Below are 20306 nucleotides of genomic sequence, written 5' to 3' on the forward strand. Positions count from 1 at the left end.
CCATTGTGGAGAATAATTTGTCACAATATACAAAGATCTTTAAAAGTGTGGATACCCTTTGACCCATCAATGATATAAGTCTGTATCACAAAGAGATTCAATTTAAAAAAAAAAAAAAGGAAGAGCTTTTTATGTATGGAAAAGATTTGGAAATTCAGGGGATGCTCATCAATTATGGAATGGATGAGCAAGCTGTAGTATATAATTGTGAGGGAATATTATTGTACTATAAGAAATAATAAACAGAATGGTTTCAGAAAATCATTTGTTCTGATGCAAAGTGAAATGAACAGATCCAAGAGAACACTGTACAAAACTAGCAATATCGTATGGTGATCAATTGTGAATGACTTCACTTTTCTCAGTAATACAATAATCCAAGACAATTCCAAAGGACTCATGATGAAAAATCTATCCACATCCAGAGAAAGAACTGATGGAATATGAATATAGATAAAAGCCATACTGCTTTTCACTTTCTGTATTTTTCCATGATCTTTTGTCAGTATTTTTTCACAACATGACTAATATGGAAATGTGTTTTTCATAACTGCACATATTATATAACCTATGTCAAACTTTTTACCATCTCAGAAGGGAAGGGGGGAAGAGAATATGAAATTTTTATTTTAAATTTTAAAATGTTTAATTTTTTTTACATTCAATTAGAAAAAAATAAAATATTTAAAATCTTAAAAATATATATCCTGCATGTTGGATGAAGCTGGGTAAAGAAAAAGATAAGCATTGCTGAGGATGAGCAGGCAGGGTTTGATCAAGGATAATGGAGGTACTATCTAACTTGATGCTAAGGGAAAGGGAAAAGATCCAAACCCCTTTGTCTCTCCTCTATTTCATCCCTCCTATTTTACTCCCACCATCACTTAATAAATCCAGGCACAACTGATGGTCCCCAAAAAATGACAAGTGAATATAATTATGTCTTTAATAACAATGAATAGCTGTAGTCTATAATGATCTGAGCACATTTAGCCTAATCACCAAAGTTCTGGATACAATCAAGGATATTCACTGAGTTATTTTTCTATGTCAATCCAAAAGTCTTAAATGAAAGTCAAATAAGAAGCTACCTTCTTTGAACAGGCATTTACTAAATCGACAAGTTACACAAAATGAAAAACCTTCCAAATGTCATTACAGTTGGCAATGGTAATGTTCTCTAATAAATCTTATTGTAATCTTTTTTAAACCATTAATTACTTGAAGAGACAAATAAATGATAATTTGAAGTTGACTCATCCACCTTATGTAATTTTTTAAAAAGTTTTTAATGTGACCACAACTCACTTTGTATCAATAATACTCTCTGCTACTTAAAAGTATTAACATTCATCTTTAAACTGAAGTCTTTTTTTTCTTAACCAAGGCCTAACTTGGTTGCTACTGTATCATTCCCACCAACTCTATTAGTCTTTATGTTCCTTGTTATCATAGAGAGGTGACACTGATTAACTTGGACACTTACTAGAATAAAAGTAAGGAAGTATATGACATCAGGTGCATTACTCTTAAGATCTAAATTCTAGATGTCTTGAAACTTAGGATGATTGTGATATTAAATGAAATTCTACTAATTTATAAGCCTGAATCATGTAGCATTTTTTCCTTCACAAAGTAAATTAACTGAACATGTGGATTTAAAAAAACAAGTGATCGAGTTATCATCTCTATCATATTTTTAATGATCATGTGAAGAAAAAAAAGGTTTTTTTTCTAACCATTAAGTATTTGTTAAGAGAATTTTTAGAAAATGTATCTTTTGAATTTATTGCCTGTTGATTAATAGATTTATAAAAATACTAACTAAAACTCATCAAATATTATACACCTTTGAAAAGTTCTCCTTCCTTTTGTCCTCTGCCACTTGCTCACTATGCTTCTCATATTTTCTCATCTATTCCTCCTTCCTTTCTTGATTTCTTTATTCTTTTCTTCTTTTTCCCCTTGTCTCTTTTTCTATTTCCTCCTTCTCCTTTTCCTTATTTTTTCACATTTAACTCTTATTCTTGTTATTTCTTATTTTTCATTGTTTATCTAGTATTTATATATACATATATACATATGTATATATATATATATATATATATATATATATATATATTATCTCCATCACCTTTTACAATCTTTCTCGATTGTTCTGTTTTATATGTGCTATCCTCTCTTTAGTCCTGCCTAGTCTATAATTTTAACTACTACCTCTTCTGTTTTTACCTAAATTTTTCTTTTGCTTCCCAGATTCTCAATCACCTTTTCTCCTTTTTACTTGAAGTCCCATAATACAGCAGAAAAATCTCTGACTTTGAAGTCAAAGGACCAGAGTTTTGATCCCAATGCTGCTATTTGTTATTACAATAAGAAAGCCATTTAGCTTCTCTGAGCCTCATTTACTCAATTTTTAAATGAAGGGACTGCTACACAGTCTTTAAAAATCCCTCCTAGCTCCAAATCTATGATACTATCAATTATTCAAGTGCTGTTGTCCCATCGTGGCTGTTACTAGACATGCTATGTCAGACCAAGATTTAGAAACAGAGTATTGTTGTTGTCTTCACAATAACTTTTATTCATTTCATTATTCTCATGTTATTTAAAAATTTAGATAGAAATGGTCCTGGAGCAAGACATAATTTGTTGTTATTCCTTTACAGTCAATGCTCTGTAGTCTATTGCACAGGTTATGTAGCTAGAGCAAGTGATAACTAATGAATAGCTTAGCATTCTCTATTGGTACCCACTCAATATCAGGAGAACATCCCATCTTGATATTTTATACACAAATGGATAGAATCACTTTATGTTGTAGTTAAATAAAATATTATGGGTATAAGTACATCTTCTGTAGGCTCATTGAAAATATGCTTGGTACAACTCAAATATTAAGAGGATGATAGTGATGATATGTAATTCATCCAAAGATAACTAAATAGTTCAGTAGATAAAGTTCTAGAGTTAAGAACTGAGTTTGAACCTGCTCCAGAAACTTACTAGATTTATGCTCCAAGCAAGTCATTTTATCTTTATTAGACTGATTCTCTTCATCTGTAAAATGTCAATGCTAATAAGAGTACCTACATCATGTGTTATTATGAAGATCAAATAATGTATCTGAAATATACTTCATAAGCCTTAAATGCTAAGTGCATGTTACTTATTGTTATCCTGTTCCCCCCATGGTTTTAGTCTATTTTTCTGTGTCTCTATATTTTGAATCTTTTTGTTCCATATTGCTTAGATATTATATGTATTTTATACTCTACTACTACTCTACTACTAATAACCTATTACTATACTCTACTACTAATAACTCATATTCATATGGAACTTTGTAAATTATAATAGAGGTTTTCAAGTCCTTGTCCAAAGATGTGTCAATCCTTCAAGGAAGAATGATTGTTTGCATTTATGATCCACCAATGCATAATGCAATGTCTCTATTTTTCACTTGATAGTCTAGCTATAGAAGCTAAAAAAATTTATTACCTCATAGGAAAGTTTCTGCTTTCACACAGGAAACTCTCTATACCAATGAAATCATAATTCTGTATACCTACTTCCAACAAAAACTAGGAATTTATATTACCAAACAAATCAAACGTCATGAATCATTATTAATGAATTTATGCTTAAACTAATTTCAACAAGCTATAATTGATGATCATTTCTTTGGTCTAAAGAGGAAAAGAGAAAATTCAAATTCTGAAAAATGTTTCTGATTCTCAATCAAAACAAAAGGACTTGGCATTCTAGATATCTTGTCACCATCTTTTTTGAGATTATTTGATAATTTCTCCATGAAAAGGTTAAAGTGTGTGAATTTGTATATTTTAGAAACATCTAACTGATTCATAGGCAGTTAGATGATGCAATGGATAGACTATTGTACTTCCTCAGGAAGATGGAATTTAATCCCTATTCCAAACACTAACTGTATGACATGAAAAAAAATCATTTAATATCATTCTATCTTAGGTGTTTCATATATAAAATGCAGATAAGAATAATAGGAATCATCTCAAAGGACTATTATGATGACCAAATAAAATAACACACATAAAATGCCTTATAAGACTTAAAGTACTATATGAATGCTAGTTATTATTGTTTTAATTAACTAGCAGTAAGATAAAATATAATTGCAACTAAATAGGTCATATTATATGAGGAGAAAGAATCAGCTAGAGTTTCTTAACTTAGAGCTTGCAGGTGTATATGGACTTCTCATTTGTTGATCTTCAATATTTTGGTATAACTCTTTCATTTATTACAAATTGAAATATTTAAATTTGGTGGAGAATTTCAAAAAACTAAATTAAAAAGCATCTTATTCCCTTGAATGCTAGTGGAAAATTCACTGGTAGGCTCCATATCAGAACTCTTGGAAATTTTCCAACTACAGAAGTAACTGGTCGTCTTAATGACATGGTTCATTACTTAACTATAATCTGCTTCAGCAAATTACCATGTACAATCATTGCCAAACTCTGGCCCATTCATTGTAAGGTCAAAGTTTCCTAGATCACTGAGAAATGAAACCAGATATATTAAGTCTCAGCATTTCAAGCTCATTAAATAGCTAGCCTTGAGTTAGTCACCATTACTCATATGGAAAATAACTCTGCATTTCTACAGATAAGCTACTATGACTTACACTTTATTCTAAAAACTCAAATGTCAGGTATTTTTAGGAAAGAACTATTCATTGAGATTATTACCTGAGCACTTAAGATATATAAAATATTGGATTCCCAATTTCTGTACTCTGAGAAATGTTAACTGTAAGTCTGACAGTAAAAGTATGAGCTGAAGATGATTTTATAACTCCATACTTGCTATCTGGCTTTGGCTCTTAAAATTAAGTTTCATGATCTGGGCAGACAAATCTATCTTGAAGACAAAGCATACAAGGAATAAAAAATTTTTGTAAAATAACAACAAAAATTTAATAATTTACAATAGAATACAAGACACTACTCTATTGATAGCATTTTTATTGGACAAAGTCCTTATTTGAAAAACATTTTAGAAGAAAAATACATCAACAGAAATATGGAAACACATCATGTCTAAGAGAAAGATTATTATGTATTTATCATGCAGTAGCAAAAGTGCTAAACTAGAATTGGAATCATAACATTTTTTTTGAAAAATAAAATTGTATTTTTTAATTAACAGGAATCTTTTCCCCCAACCCCACTAGAAAACAAAAGAAAAACAAATTCCTTGTAATAAATATGCATGGATAAGCAAAACAAATTCTGTCATTGGTCATATACTTTTAAAATATCTTGTTCTACACATTGAATCCATTGCTCTTCCAGAATGATGAATGTCCATTGTATTGATTAATGTTCCTATAGAACTCAAAGGTGTTTCTCTTTACAACGTTATCATTATTGTATTAACTGTTCTCCTGATTCCATTTCATTCTTTATCAGTTTATGAATACTTCAAAATTGATTAAAGTAATAATAAGAATAATATCTAGAGTTCAAATTTCATTTTAATATTTGTAAAGCATTTTATAGATATTACCTCATTTAATCATTCCAACATCCCTGAGAGGGAAATGTTGTTATTATTTCCAGTATTCAGAAGCAAGATTTGATTTTAGGTCTTCCTAATTACAGGTCCAGAATTCTACTCGCTATTCTACCTATCATTATGTAGAAAATGTTTCCATATCTATATATGACAATTTATTTAGACATACTCCAGTTGATTGGCATCCCCTTCTGAGCATTTAGTTCTCAAGAGAAGAAATCCAGTCTATCTATACCTATGGGGAAAAATTGTTACAAATCACTAATAATTTGAGAAGTACAAATTAATTCTGAGATTCAACCTCATATCTATTAATTTGGCAAAAATAACAAAAAAGGAAAACACTGAAGTAATGGAAGCAATTTGGAAAAATGGGCACACTGATGCACTAATTGTATACCTATGTATGTATCCAATTATTCTAGAAAGTGATTTAGAAATATATAAAAATTTGAATAAAGAATGAATATCCTTAGGTCCAGCTATACAACTTAAAGCCTTATTTAAAAAAAAGAAAGAAAGAAAAGAAAAGAAAAGAAAAAGAGAAAAAGGGAAAAAGTCCTATATGTACAAAAATATTTATAGCTGCTCTTTTGGGGGTAAATCATAGAAGATTAAAAGATAATTAAAATTAATCATAAATTAAATGCAAAGCACTATTGTTACTAGATGTTTGGAAAATGCAAAACATCAATAGGAGATAATTAAGGGAGGGAGGGCACTGGAATTTAGAGGAGATGGAAAAGGCCTCCCACAGAAAGTGAGATTTTAGTTGGGATCTAAAGGAACCCAGGGAAGTCAGTTGTTGGCACAAAAAAGAGAACATTCTAGGCATGGAAGATATCAAAAAAAAATTTACCTGGATGTATAAATAGAATATCATTTTCATGGAACAGCTAGGAGACCAGTGTCAATAGATTGAAGAATATGTCAGGGAGTAAGGTATAAGAAGAGTCAACAGGTAAGAATGGTTCTAAGTTATAAGTTATGTATAAGGGACAGCTAGGTGGCGCAGTGGATAGAGCACCAGCCTTGAATTCAGGAGGACTCGAGTTCAGATTTGATCTCAGACACTTAACACTTCCTAACTGTGTGACCCTGGGCAAGTCACTTAACCCCAGCCTCAGGGAAAAAAATAAGTTATGTATAAGAAAGTTCTAAGTTACATTTAAGAAAAGAAATGATGATGAGGTGAACTAGAGTAATAGTAATTTCAGAAAAGAAAAGTGGTCATATACATAATATGGCAGCCAAAAAAACTTAGGCAATCTTGGGCTACATAAGTCATAGATTCCAAGGATAAATAGTGGTGATAAGCCCATTTTACTCTATCCTTGTCAAACAATGCCTAAAGCATTAAGCCCATTTCTAAACATAGGTTAGGAAATACATTTGTAGACTGAAGAGTTCCATGGCAGGGGGAAGAGCAAGTAAAAGTAGAAACCTAGGCAATCCAGGATAAGATAAAGAATAAACAACCAACCACCTGACACTAAACACAGTGCTAGGTAAATCCTACCTCTGACAGAAAGTCCCCAAGATGTCTATCAGAGAAATGGCAGAGACTCATCTGAGCTCCCTGCCAAACCCCTCCAAATACCTTTAAATAATAGTTTAAAAATTCCACAGTAGTAAAACCCACAATTCTCAAACTCAAAACAACCTAGAAGTTCAATAGAAAAGGTCTGTTGCACCAGGATTAGAGTGGAGTGCAGGACAAATTTCGGCAAACCAGAAATAGGCCTTGCAGGTCATTGAAGCAGTGTTAGTTTCACAATCTCTCAATCTATAGATGGTAAGGTCAGACAACTGTTCAAAAGAAGATTACAGGGGTCTCTTTACTGTCAGAGTTCATTGCCCTGTATGCATGGCCCATATTTGGATCTTGTTTGCAGTCCTGGGTCTCAGTTTCAGCGTGAACAGGAGCACTAGCACACTAGACCTTGTCCCACAAGGAGAGAGACCCCATTCCCAGTTCTAGGGGGGAAAGCCAATGCACAGTATAGGAGAATAGTTAAGACTTCTCTGCCTAGATCACATAACCTTAGAAGAACCAAAAACTTACAGGTTCCCCAGAGGTATCTCTGAAAACAGCTTCACAAAATCCCTGGAGCTTGGGATGGTGTCCCCTCCATTCTCAAGCAAAATCTCATTTTAGCATAGAGCATGTTAAAAGTCAAAACATAGGGTGGAAAATTAGGAAATAGCAGGAAAAGATTCTGACTCTAGAAAGTTACCATAGTGACAAGGATTACAAGCCACAAACTTCAAAGAAGACAACAGTCAAAGCTCCTTCATCCAAAGTCTCAAAAAAGAAAGTATGAATTGATTCCAAAACATGAAAGAACTCAAAAAGGGTTTTTGAAATCATGTAAGAAACATGGAGAAAAAGATTGGGAAAAGAAATGAGAGTGATATAAAAAACTCATGAAAAAACAGTCATCAGTTTGGTTAAAGAGGCACAAAAAGTACTGAAGAAAATTAAAATCTTTTAAAAAATAGGCCAATGATAAAAATAAATAGATAAAAATTAAAATTAAAAAGCACAAAAATCCAATGAAGAGAAGAATACCTTGAAAATCAGAATTAGCCAAATGGAAAAGTAGATACAAAAGTTCTAAGGATCAAACAAAAGTTTTAAGGAAAATAGTTCCATAAAAATTAGAATTGAACAAGTTGGAGCTAATGACATTATGAGACATCAAAAAATAATCAAACAAAATCAAAAGAATGAAAAATAGAAGAAAATGTGAAATAGCTCATTGGAAAAACAACTGACTTGGAAAATAAATTGAGGAGAGATTACTTAAGAATTATTGGATTGCCTTAAAGTCATTATAAAAAAGAGCATAAACATTTTTAAAGAAATTATTAAGGATGGTCATGGGTCTTTTCAACAATGAGATGATTGAAGCTAGTTCCAATGATCTTGTGATGAACAGAGCTATCAATACCCAAAGAGAGGACTATGGGAACCAAGTGTGGATCATAACATAGCATTTTCACTCTTTTTGTTGTTTTCTTGCATTTTGTTTTCTTTTTTTCTTTTTTCCTTTTTATCTGATTTTTCTTGTGTAGCATGATAATTGCATATAATATATACATATATTTGGTTACTTGCCATCTAGAAAAAGGGGTGGGAAGAAGAGAGGGAAAAATTTGGAACACAAAGTTTGCAAAAATCAATGTTAAAAAATTATTCATGCATATGTTTTGAAAATAAAAAACTGTAATTAAAAAAAGAAATCATCAAGAAAAATTTCCCTGATAATCCTAGAACTAGAGGGCAAAATAGAAATAGAAGGAATCAACCAATCATCTCCTGAAAAAAATCCCAAAATAAACACTCACAGGAATTTCATAGTCAAATTCCAGATCTCCCAATTCCAAGTAGCCAAAAAGAAAATTCCAATATAATGGAGCCAGAGTTAGGTTAAAACTAAATTTAGCAGTTTCAATATTAAAAGATCAGAGGACTTGGAATATGGTATTCTGGATGGCAAAGCGCTAGAATTATAGCTAAGAATCACCTATCCAGAAAAAAAATTGAATATAATACTTCCAGAGTGAAAAAAAAAGGATATTTGATGAAATAGAGGACATTTAAATATTCCTGATGAGAAGACCAGAGCTGAATAGAAAATTTGACTTTCAAGTACAAGACTCAAAAGTAGTATATAAAGGTAAACAAGAAAGATAAATTGTAAGGGATTCAATATAGTTAAACTGTTTATATTTCTTCATAGAAAATGGTACTTGTAACTCCCCAAAACTTTCTTATTATTAGTGTAGTTAAAAACAGTAGAAAGAAACAACCAGAAAGAACAGGTATCTCAAAAAAAATTAAGAAGTGAAAAAGAAAAATGCATTGGGAGAAGAGGAAAGGGAGAAGTAGAAGGGAATAAATTAATTACCTGATAATAAAAAGACCCTAAAGATATTTTACAATGTGGGGAAAGATGAGGGCAGGGAATTGTTTCAAAGAGGGAATCACACTCGGGGGCACACACACACACACACACACTTAATTAAGTATAAAAATCTATCTTGCCATACAGGAAAGTAGGAAATGAAGGAGATTGTGGGGGTGGGAAAGAATTGATAGAAAGGAAGGCAGATTGGGGGAGAAGCAAAACATTTTTGAGAATGAACAGGATAAAAGAACAGAGACAGTAAAATAAACAGTGGGAAAATAAGATGGAGGGAAATATATAGTTGATAATCATCACTATCAATCAATTAATTAATTTTTATAATCATCAGTATAAAAATTATAGTAATTTTCTCTAATAAAGACATTATCCCTCAAATAGATAGAAACTTGTACAAAACAAAATTATCAGAATTAGAAGAACATTGTACACAGGAACAGAAATATTGTATAATAATCTATTGTAAATAACTTAGCTATTCTCAGCAATACAATAATTCAAGACAATTCTGAAGAACTTATAATAAAAAATGCCATCCATCTCCAGAGAAAGAACTGGTGGAGCCTGAATTCAGATCAAAGATAATTTTTTCTTTATTTTTCTTGGATTTTTTGATCTGTTTGCTTTGATAGAATAACTCAGATGAAAATATATTCTGTATGACTGCACATGTATAAACTATATCAAATCACTTGCCTTCTCAATTTAGGAGAGTGGGGAGAAGGAAGGAGAGAATTTGGAACTCAAAACATGAAAAAAGAATGTTAATTTTTTTTTACATGTAGTTGGGGAAAATAATATTATATTAATTTTTAAATTATTCAGGAAAGCAAGAAGAATGAGTAAATCAAAGCAAATATGAATAAATATATTTAAAATTATTATAAATATAGAGATTATGCAAAAAGGATGATTAATTTCATAATGCTCATAATGATTTAAAAGAAAAAAATTATATATATTTTAAAATATATATAATGGCCATAGAAGTAAGAATTAGAAGGAATGTAAGAATTAGAAGGAATATTAGAAAAGAAACGAGTAACCCTTATTTAAGTAACAAACTCCCTGAACATTGCAATAACCCAAATGGAAATCAATAGCACCATGAAAAAGCAAGAAACATCAAAAAAGTAAAAAATAACTAGGAAAGTAGAATATACGTAATCTCAAAAACAACTAACTGAAAAACAAACCATGAAAGATAACTTAAGAATCTATGAATGCTTTGATGAAAGACTGGACATCTTATTTCAAGGAAAAAAGGAGTCTTATTTGATCTTTTAGAATTAGAAGGCAAAATGAAAAATTACAAAAAATATGAGAATCACTTCCCGAAAGAAATGACCAAAGAAAATTTCCAGAAATATCATAGCCAAAAATACAAAGTTCCTACACCAAAGAAAAATATTTCAACCATTCAGGAAGAAATAGGAGTTCCAAGGAACTATATTCAAGATCTGATCTGGCAATATATATTAAAGACAAAAGGAGATGTGGGAATAAAATACTGTGATCAAAACCACAAGATATTGGTTTCCTTATCCCAAAAAGTTGGACATGATCCTATAATATGAATTTCAGTGTAATAAGGGATTCTCTGATTAGAGTACATGTCTGACAAAAAAAAAAAAAAAAAAAAAAAAAAAAAAGGTGCTGAATAGGAATTATGAAATACAGAGTCAAGAGAAATCTGAAAAGGTCAATTTATTTGAATAGTTGAATGAAGTTATATGATGAAATAGTGCTAATATTCTAAAATAAGTAAGTTTTCTTCAGAAAAAAGGGAATGAAAAAATAATATATTAACATAAAATAAGGAGAAGGAAGTGTAAGTTACTATTTCTCAGCATTGGAATACAAAAAAGACAAAGTGGGGAGGTTGTCAAATGAACCTCACTATTATCTTATACAAAGGAAGGTTGAACATGCAAATAGAAACATACATATGCACATAAAAATTTGGTGACCAAATTATATCTACTTTTCTTCTTAAGAAGAATTTAAACATATAGAGGTATATCTAATATTTATGAGTGGTTATAATAAAAAATGACTTTTGTGCCATTCCCATCAAATTACCAAGGGGAAACCTTATAAAGCTCAATATTAACAATTCATTTTTTAAAATACCTAGAATGTCAAGGGAAATGCTAAAAATAGGTAAGAGAAAAGAAGGAATAAATAGCACTCCCATACCCTAAATCATATTATGAAGCAGCAGTCATAAAAATTATCTAACATCGTTCAAAAAATAAAGAGGCAGATCAATGGAACTGACTAGACAGAAGATAATCAGAAACAATAGAACTCAATCATTTAGTGTCTGATTAACATAGAAAATATAAATTACCTAGGGGAAATTGGAAAGCAGTCTGACAGAAATTAGGATTAGACAAACATCTATATTCTAAACAAATATGTGACCTTAATATTAAACATCATACTACTTAAAAATATGAGTAGCAAATAACAAACTTATCATGGTTATGGGCAGAAGATGTATTCTCAAATAAAAAACAGGAGATAGAGACAACTTCAAATAATAAATAACTGATTGCATAAAACAAAAAAACTTAGCATTGACAAAAGAAGAAAAGTGGTCAAATGGAAGAAAATATTTGCATTGATTTTTTTCTGATATGGATTTGAAACCCAAGACATTTGATACCTAAAGATAAATAGATAGATAGATATGGTAGTCAATATAGATAACATATAGATATAAACATGGACAAGTAATAGCCATTCCACAATATATGTGGTCAAAAATTTTAATAGTTCTCAAAAGAATAATCATAAAACATGTACAACCATATGAAAGAATGCTCCAAATCACTAATAATAAGAGAAATAAAAAATCAAAGTATCCCTGAAGTTTCACTTAACACTTTGTAAAACTGACAGAGATGATCAAAAAATGACAATAGGCAATATTGGCCAAGGGCAGGAAGTAGGAAAAAGGGGAATGGGTTTCTTTGTTTTCCCAGATTAGCACATTCATGGTGCATAACAAATGTGTATTGATAGCTGATTGACTAGATCATAGAATGAATGGAAAGAAGTGAGATGTAATAAGGCTGGTGGAAAAGGAGATTGAATCCAAATTTTAAAGTGCCCAAAAAAGTTTCTTTTTCATTCTAGAGGGAACTATGGGAGTTTACTGTGCAATGGAATGATGCACTCAAAATTATATTTTAGAAATATCACTTTGGCAATTATATAGAGAATGTAATTGGGAAAGGGAGAGATTTGAGGCAAGTAAAACAATTAAAAATCTATTTCAATAACCCAGGAAGAGTAAACTATTGCTTAAACTTAGCATATGAAAAGTTGTCAATTTTTGCCAATAGAATTAAAATGAAGGTAAACAATAATGGAAGCATCCAGATTAGATAGTTAAATATATTTTGGGAAAGAGTGAAGAGATATTTTTGAATATCATGAAGTGTCTTAGGAATGTGTCTTATGGATTTCAGTATTAATTCCAGTATTCTACTCCAAGATATGTGGACAGCAAATTCATTTCCCATATCCTTTAGCCAGAGTTATGTAGTACTGATAAAGCATTTAGTTTCCTCTCCATTTTCTTCAACCTACAGTAACTATGAGCGAAAGAAAGGCTTCTAATATATAATACAATTGGCATAACTGTCACTTTATTGCAGCAAAGATGAAGATGAAAAGAAATATTCTGGAAAATATCTGAGATTGAGGAATATAAGGGATCAATGACTTATAGACTACTCAGAGGTCTCCTGCCAGCATTGCATGAATAACTTCAAAGAACCAAAAATACTGGGTATAGGTGAACACAAAGCAATATCAAAGATGCAAAAAATTGAATATATTTTGACAGCTAAGAACTTATGCCAGAGGCATTTCCAAATCTGCCATCTATTTTGTCAATGAACAATGAACAAACTTGTAGAATGTAAGCAAAAATTAACATTAAATTAATGAAATATAAAGAAGCAACAGTTAGAATAATCTTAACACAATCTCTTTTTTATAAATATGTTGTTGGGGGGGCAGCTAGGTGGCGCAGTGGATAGAGCACCAGCCTTGAATTCAGGAGGACCCGAGTTCAAATCTGGTCTCAGACATTTAACACTTCCTAGCTGTGTGACCCTGGGCAAGTCACTTAACCCCAGCCTCAGGGGGGGGAAAAAAAATATGTTGTTGACTATGAAAAGGGAATTGATCTATCTGATGATCACCAGCTCTTAGAAAAATCTTATTTATATAAAATTTATATATTTATATAAAATATTCAATAAAAAGAGATCGAAAAAGCTCCCAAACTTCCTTAATGAACACAAATCCTTTTCCAAAATGAGAAACATAGCAACCCAGTTGATATGCCATATGTTATGTAGAAGGATAGCAAATTTTCAGCCATGTCAATTTTGCAAAACTGCAAAAAGCAGTAAATGAGGAAAACCAGACTGTAGCTATGTGGGTCTTTGTTATCTCAAGACCATTTTTGGATGAGACAGGAAGGGAATCTGTGTTCCTATCTTTTCTCATTATCAGTGACAACAGAATCACCATGTTTGAACTGTAACTACCTGGTCCAACTCAGTGTACCCTACGATGTAGCCTAAAAGTCAAAGAATATGAAATTGGAAAAATAATCTAACAAAATTCATATATAAGAAAACAGTGATAAAAGTGACACTATTTTAAAAGCTACAAGGAATCAGTGTACAAAATCTGTCAAGAGGAAGAACAAAATAACATAGAAAAATCATAAATGACAGATATCTCCTCAAAAAAAGTGGTTTTAAAAGGCATCACCAATTATTATCCCCTTTACATATTTCTGCAATCCTATCAATTGTTTATAAGGAATGGTCTATGCACATATTAAACATATTCTTTTTGAAAATATTTGAAGATACAGGCAATTTTTCTATGATATTATTTTAACAGACCACATCTTTACTGTTACACATTTATGAGAAAGACAGAGAATATAAAATCTTAATGTGGTTATTGCTTGTTGACTACAAAAAAAGTAACAAAAGAGCTTTCCTCTAAAAAGGCATATTCCGTGCATATGCAAATGTGACAACACCTATTCCTCACATGTAACAAGGCTCTTTCAACTTGGCTTGCAGAACTGCATGAATAGATAGCTTCTTCTCTACCTCTTCTCCAAGTCTTTAATTCCTGCCAGAAGGGAAACAAGAGGTTAAAATGGGAAGTTGCTGCTCTATTCTCCTCAGAGAGAAGGAAGTACTGCACTAGAAGTATATCTATCTACTTTCTTAAATAGTATGAATGTAGGGAATGTAGTTTTCAGGGTCATGTTAATTTCCTGATCACTATTTATTAAGAGGGAATGAAGGACCCCAAATTCTATAACCTAAGCATCTTGATTACTTCCCACCAAAGAAAGCATATATGAAAATACGTATCTACATATATCCACATGGGAATTCCCCAAAGTCTCTAAGCAAGCTTAAAATGAGGACATGATTGAGGTTCTACATGTTGGCATCTTCTCAGAAGCTTTTCCTTTCAAGGCACTGAAAAGAGGTTAGAATCTCCTATGTTTTCCCCATCATACTTTGATCTCCATCAGTGACCAGAGATTCCCACACCAATGGGCTTTGGAGCTTGGGTTACAACCAAAGCATAACAAATTATTTGCATAGATGCAACCAGAGATAATTTGTTTAGCAAAAGTTTATAATCAATATTTCCAAAGACTGAGAACAGAATTATTGAGGATGAAAACAGATAACTAAATTAAAATTGGCAAAAATGTGTAATTCTCAAAACCTCTAAGTTGGTCCCAAATACATAGCCCAAATTTTTTAATGCCAAAATTATACTGTTCATGCTATTTGGCTAGAAATCATGAATCACCATGGTTCCCAAATCAAAACTTTTGTTGAGCTGATGAAAATGAAGACACATAATCAATGTAAGCAAACTATAGTATATTACAACTTATTAGATTTGTATGAAACATGAAATATAAGGTATCATCCAGGATATGATTTTTAAAATGTGATCTACTTACTCAAACAGAATGGAGAATGCTAAATTGACAGTCCAAATCTTGTGCTGGTATCTATGAAATAACAGAAGACCTAGAGTAAGATTTTGAGCTAGAATAGAATTGGATAGAATTTCTACAGGAGATTTATGTCAAAACATAGACAAACATCACACTTTTGGAAAAGAAATGGACAGATTATGATATATAGCAAAGAAGACCATCCATACAGATAAGCTCATAGATCTATAAGTATATAGTAGAAACTACTTTGGCTCTGCAGAAAAAAAGCGTGACATTCTACAGCCTAAACAAAAGTCACACTTCCCTGGTCAGACTTCCCTGATCTCTGTGGTACCTTTTCACTAAGAGAATTTGTTAAAATGAATAAAAATAAGACTAGTTTCTTACTTATAATAGGTATTACAAATATTTAAAATTAGTTACATATAAATAGTATAAGCATATTAATCATTATGATACTATCATAATACACAGCATAATATGGAAATTTATAGTTTTCTTCAAAATGAAAATTTAAAAAAAAAAAAACAAATTTTAGCTGTCCTAGTCACTATCAAGATTTTAGCTCAAAAAATCATCTTGTGGATTTCAGAAAAGCCTGGAGAGACTTAAATGAACTGATGCTGAGCGAAATGAGCAGGACCAGGAGATAAGTTGTATACTTCAACAACAATACTATATGATGACCAATTCTGATGGACGTGACTCTCTTCAACAATGAGATGAACCAAATCAGTTCCAATAGAGCAGTAATGAATTGAAGCAGCTACACCCAGTGAAAAAACTCTGGGAGATGAGTATGAATAGCTACATAGAATTCCTAATTCCTCTTAATTTTGTCTGCCTGCATTTTTGATTTCAGGTTCACAGGCTAATTGTACACTATTTTGAAAGTCTGATTCTTTTTGTACAGCAAAATAACTGTATAGACATATATACATATATTGTATTTAACTTATACTTTAACATATTTAACATGTATCGGTCAGCCTGCCATCTAGGGGAGGGGGTGGGGGGAAGGAGGGGAAAAATTGGAACAAAAGATATTGCAATTGTCAATGCTGAAAAATTACCCATGTATATAGCTTGTAAATAAAAAGTTATAAAAAATCATCTTCTGAAAAAGTTCCTTAGTTCCTCAGATGATAACACTTTCCTTTCTCAAATTACCTTGTATTTGACTGGTAAATATGTTCTACAAGCTTCTACATGCAAGTTTTCCCCATTACAATGTAAGTTCCATGAGAAAAGAGACAGTTCCAGTTTGGTCTTTGTAGTTCCAAACCTTATCATAGTGTGGAAGATAAAGTTACAATTTAATAAATGTTTGTTTATTAGTAGATTAATATCTCTATAGAATATAGTCATAGTTTTTAGTTTTTGATGACAATAACTCAATACATTGTCCACAGAACATAAGCCCCTTGAGGGCAAGTAATGTCTCATTTTTGCCCATCTCCAACCTCTAGTACAGAGTTTTACATATACATGCTTAACATATATTTATTGCATTGTTGAATTGAATCACAATTACAAAAAAAAATTATCATTGGGTTTTGTCTCTTTACTCTATGCTCTGTTTTGAGCTAAATGTGAAAAATAAAAAAAATCATGGAAAACAGCCCATTGTTTTATGAGGAAACACTGGAAAAAATGTGCAAGTGAGGATTAATGTCCTTTCCATTCGTTTCTGACAGCCTGTATTCAAGTTCAGGTTGTCTGCTCAACATTTGGGTCTGACGTTTAGTTTCCAAATCATGATGCTTCATGTTGGACACAAATTCCCTAAGAGAACTTTAAGGATAACTTTCCCACAGGTTTTCCTAATTAAAGATGCATCTACTCTTTGCCCACATCTGGTCATAAAAACTGAATAATTGAATGCACATGTGCTGATTTGTGATTCATTTTAGCATTTTGCAGGTGCAAATGCAAGTTTAAGGTGCAAAATGGAGCCACAAATGTCATATGCTTCATCCAGCCAAAATGTTAGGCTTTAATCACATCTAAATAACTGTTCAGGTGATGCAATCAAATGCCTTTGCTCACAAAAGGGTTGTAATAATAAAAAACTGTGGGTGAGACTGAGATATAGTCACAAATGAAGTTGTAACATTTGGAGAAAATAAGATCCAGCTCATCTTTGCCAAATCTGACATTAAGCAATGTATACAGTACTTTAAACACATTAACATAAAATTCACTTCAGATGGTTTTCAAAAGAGCTTTAACCACCTAGAATAATAGGGAAAATATATACATATGAGTCTATACATTTAAATATGAATATACATATAGGCATATATGGACTTATAATTTTTCACTATATTCTTATATACACATGTCTATATATATAATTAATTTAAGGATTTAAATTAAAAAGAATTCATCCCACATAATCATGTACTAAGTAATAAAATGTACCATACTGTAATTCTTATCCTGAAGTGGGATTTTGAAAGGATAGGAGTTACAAAATTCAGTCTGCTTCAGACTCTATTATCTACCAACTATTATATACCAACAGTTACAAAAATCATTTGCCTTTTTGAGCCTCACATTCCTTACTATTAATAGGACTTGTTTTTTTCTACCTTTCAGGGCATTATAAAGAACTAATTCAACAATGCCTACAAATACTCTTTGAAATCCACAAAGTGCCATGTAAGAGGTCAAGTATTAGTATTCAGTAAATAGAGCATGCTGTTAGGAAAGTATTACTTCAATACCTTCTCCAGAAGTAGAAGGAAATATATGTTCACAAAGGAAATATATGTTAGTCTGGAAAGGCTTTGGATGTGGGAACCAGGATGGATTATGCCTCAACCAAGGACCAGGTGAGCTAAATTCAAGGAGACCTATCATCTTTAGATGATGAACTCTTTTTAGCCACAAGTTTATGAGACCATATGCTTAATCATAGAAGGAGTTTTGATCTGTGACATTGTAGGGATAATCCATACAAATTAAACCACAGGATCTTGAAATATTGAAATAAATCCATAAACAAAGTACTAGTATAGATAATCCTAAAAAGTATGCATATTTAGTTTGGCAAAGAGTTATTGGATTCCTTTTTTTTTTTAATTCAACAGCCTTCCCTTTCTAATTATTCTTTACTGAGGATAATATTACTAGTGATTCTGTGAATCATAGACTTCTCTTATACATGGGAGAAATAATACACATTGCTCATTAGTCCATGTGGTTTTTAGCTGGTATAAAATCTATAGGCAGGAAATCTATTTTGTCTTAAGAGAGCAAATTCAGATGCTTTTTTTCTCAGAAGTTATTTATTTCTGTCACTTTTATTTATACTATATTTACATGCTATGTATGGCTACATACATATATCTAAATGAATATGCATATATTTATATAATATAGAGGAGCATATTTTCCACACACACACAAAAAAATATATATATGCTACATGTAATTATTATTTAACTTAAAATAGGAACTGCCATTTTCTTCCAAGGTAGCAGGTTAAGTAACAAATTGACCTAAAAGTATATCTCAATGTTTTTTTTACTTGAACCCTTTTTGGACTTAATCAATTAACTTCTTCAAAGGTTATCAAGGAAGAGACAGAAAAAACAAATGTTCTTTGCCAACCAGTCAAGCTGAAACCAAAGCTTCAGTAATTATTCATTCTGTCAGTTACTCATTTACATTTACATGCCAATTGAAAAAACACTGATGGTTCACTAGTTATTTCATGGTTACTCTATCCAAAGCATTTCTGGACTGAGGATGGATCAGAAGAGGAATAATGTTTTCTTTATGATAATATCTTTGAATCCTATGTTGATCTTTATTATCCTTTTTAAATGTCTGTTTATCTTTACCCTCCACAGTTTGGCCTCTGTAAAATAATCATCAAATGAATAAGTTTGGTTCTGTATCTAATCTCAAATGTCTACGTGTTTGTTATGTTGAATATGATATAACATTTGTTATAATTTTCTATGTATATTTTTCAGTCTTCTGTAAAGTTGTTTATATAAACAAAGTATTTCATTTTTTTCTTGTCAATCTCCATCAGGTTTTGTGTGTAAAAAGTCTCTCACATTTTATGCTCCTCTCTTTGCCAAATACAGCTCATTCTCACTGTAAACATGAATAATATAGATGTAGATATGTGTATATATATGTACATATCTATATGTCCATTGTATTTAGATATATAATATGGGTAAGGTATAGGCAACAGAGAGAAGACTCTTGAAAGGTGCAGAGTCCAGGAATATGTGATTAGAAAGAATATAGTGCTAGGAAAAGAGAATGAAGCTGTCAATGAAAGAGAAAATTCAATAGGTCCTTGACAGAATTTCATCTATTTCTAACCTCTATTAAATTATTGCAGGAAAAATAATAGTAAGTCATTTCTGCACCTGTGTTTATCCCTCTACACCCATTTTCCAGTTCAAATTATAGCTTTTCCATGAAAACTTTTATGACTCTTTCATTTGGAAGTGACCTCTGGCCCCTCTGAATTACTATAGGACTCACTATCTATGCTATTTATTTTATATGTTAATTACTAGAAGATTTAAATTTTTCAAAAATTTTGAAATCATGGAGAAAGAAAGAGAGAAAGAAAGAAAGAAAAAAAGAAAGAAAGGAGAAAGAGAGAGAAAATAAGAAAAATGATCCGTGTGGAGACATTCAGATTCAGATTTTTCCTTCTACTAAGATCTGATATTGACTATATAAGTGATCTGCATAAATGAAGTAACTATGCAAATGAAACTTCAGATTAAAAAAAAAATGCA

The 20306-nt window shown here is 31.3% G+C and overlaps 1 long non-coding RNA gene across 1 annotated transcript in view; it reads right to left on the minus strand.

Moving 5' to 3' along the window:
* The window catches only part of LOC141554030 (uncharacterized), a 475805-nt gene that overhangs the window by 396281 nt on the left and 59218 nt on the right, over positions 1 to 20306 (minus strand). The window contains exons 2-3 of the long non-coding RNA XR_012485760.1: positions 15529 to 15579; positions 14586 to 14669 (exon numbers count right to left, since the gene is read on the minus strand). This is a non-coding gene — a long non-coding RNA (uncharacterized LOC141554030). The remainder of the gene's footprint in view (positions 1 to 14585; positions 14670 to 15528; positions 15580 to 20306) is intronic.

The sequence above is a fragment of the Sminthopsis crassicaudata genome, chromosome 1, assembly GCF_048593235.1.
Source record: "Sminthopsis crassicaudata isolate SCR6 chromosome 1, ASM4859323v1, whole genome shotgun sequence".
Classification (NCBI taxonomy): domain Eukaryota; kingdom Metazoa; phylum Chordata; class Mammalia; order Dasyuromorphia; family Dasyuridae; genus Sminthopsis; species Sminthopsis crassicaudata.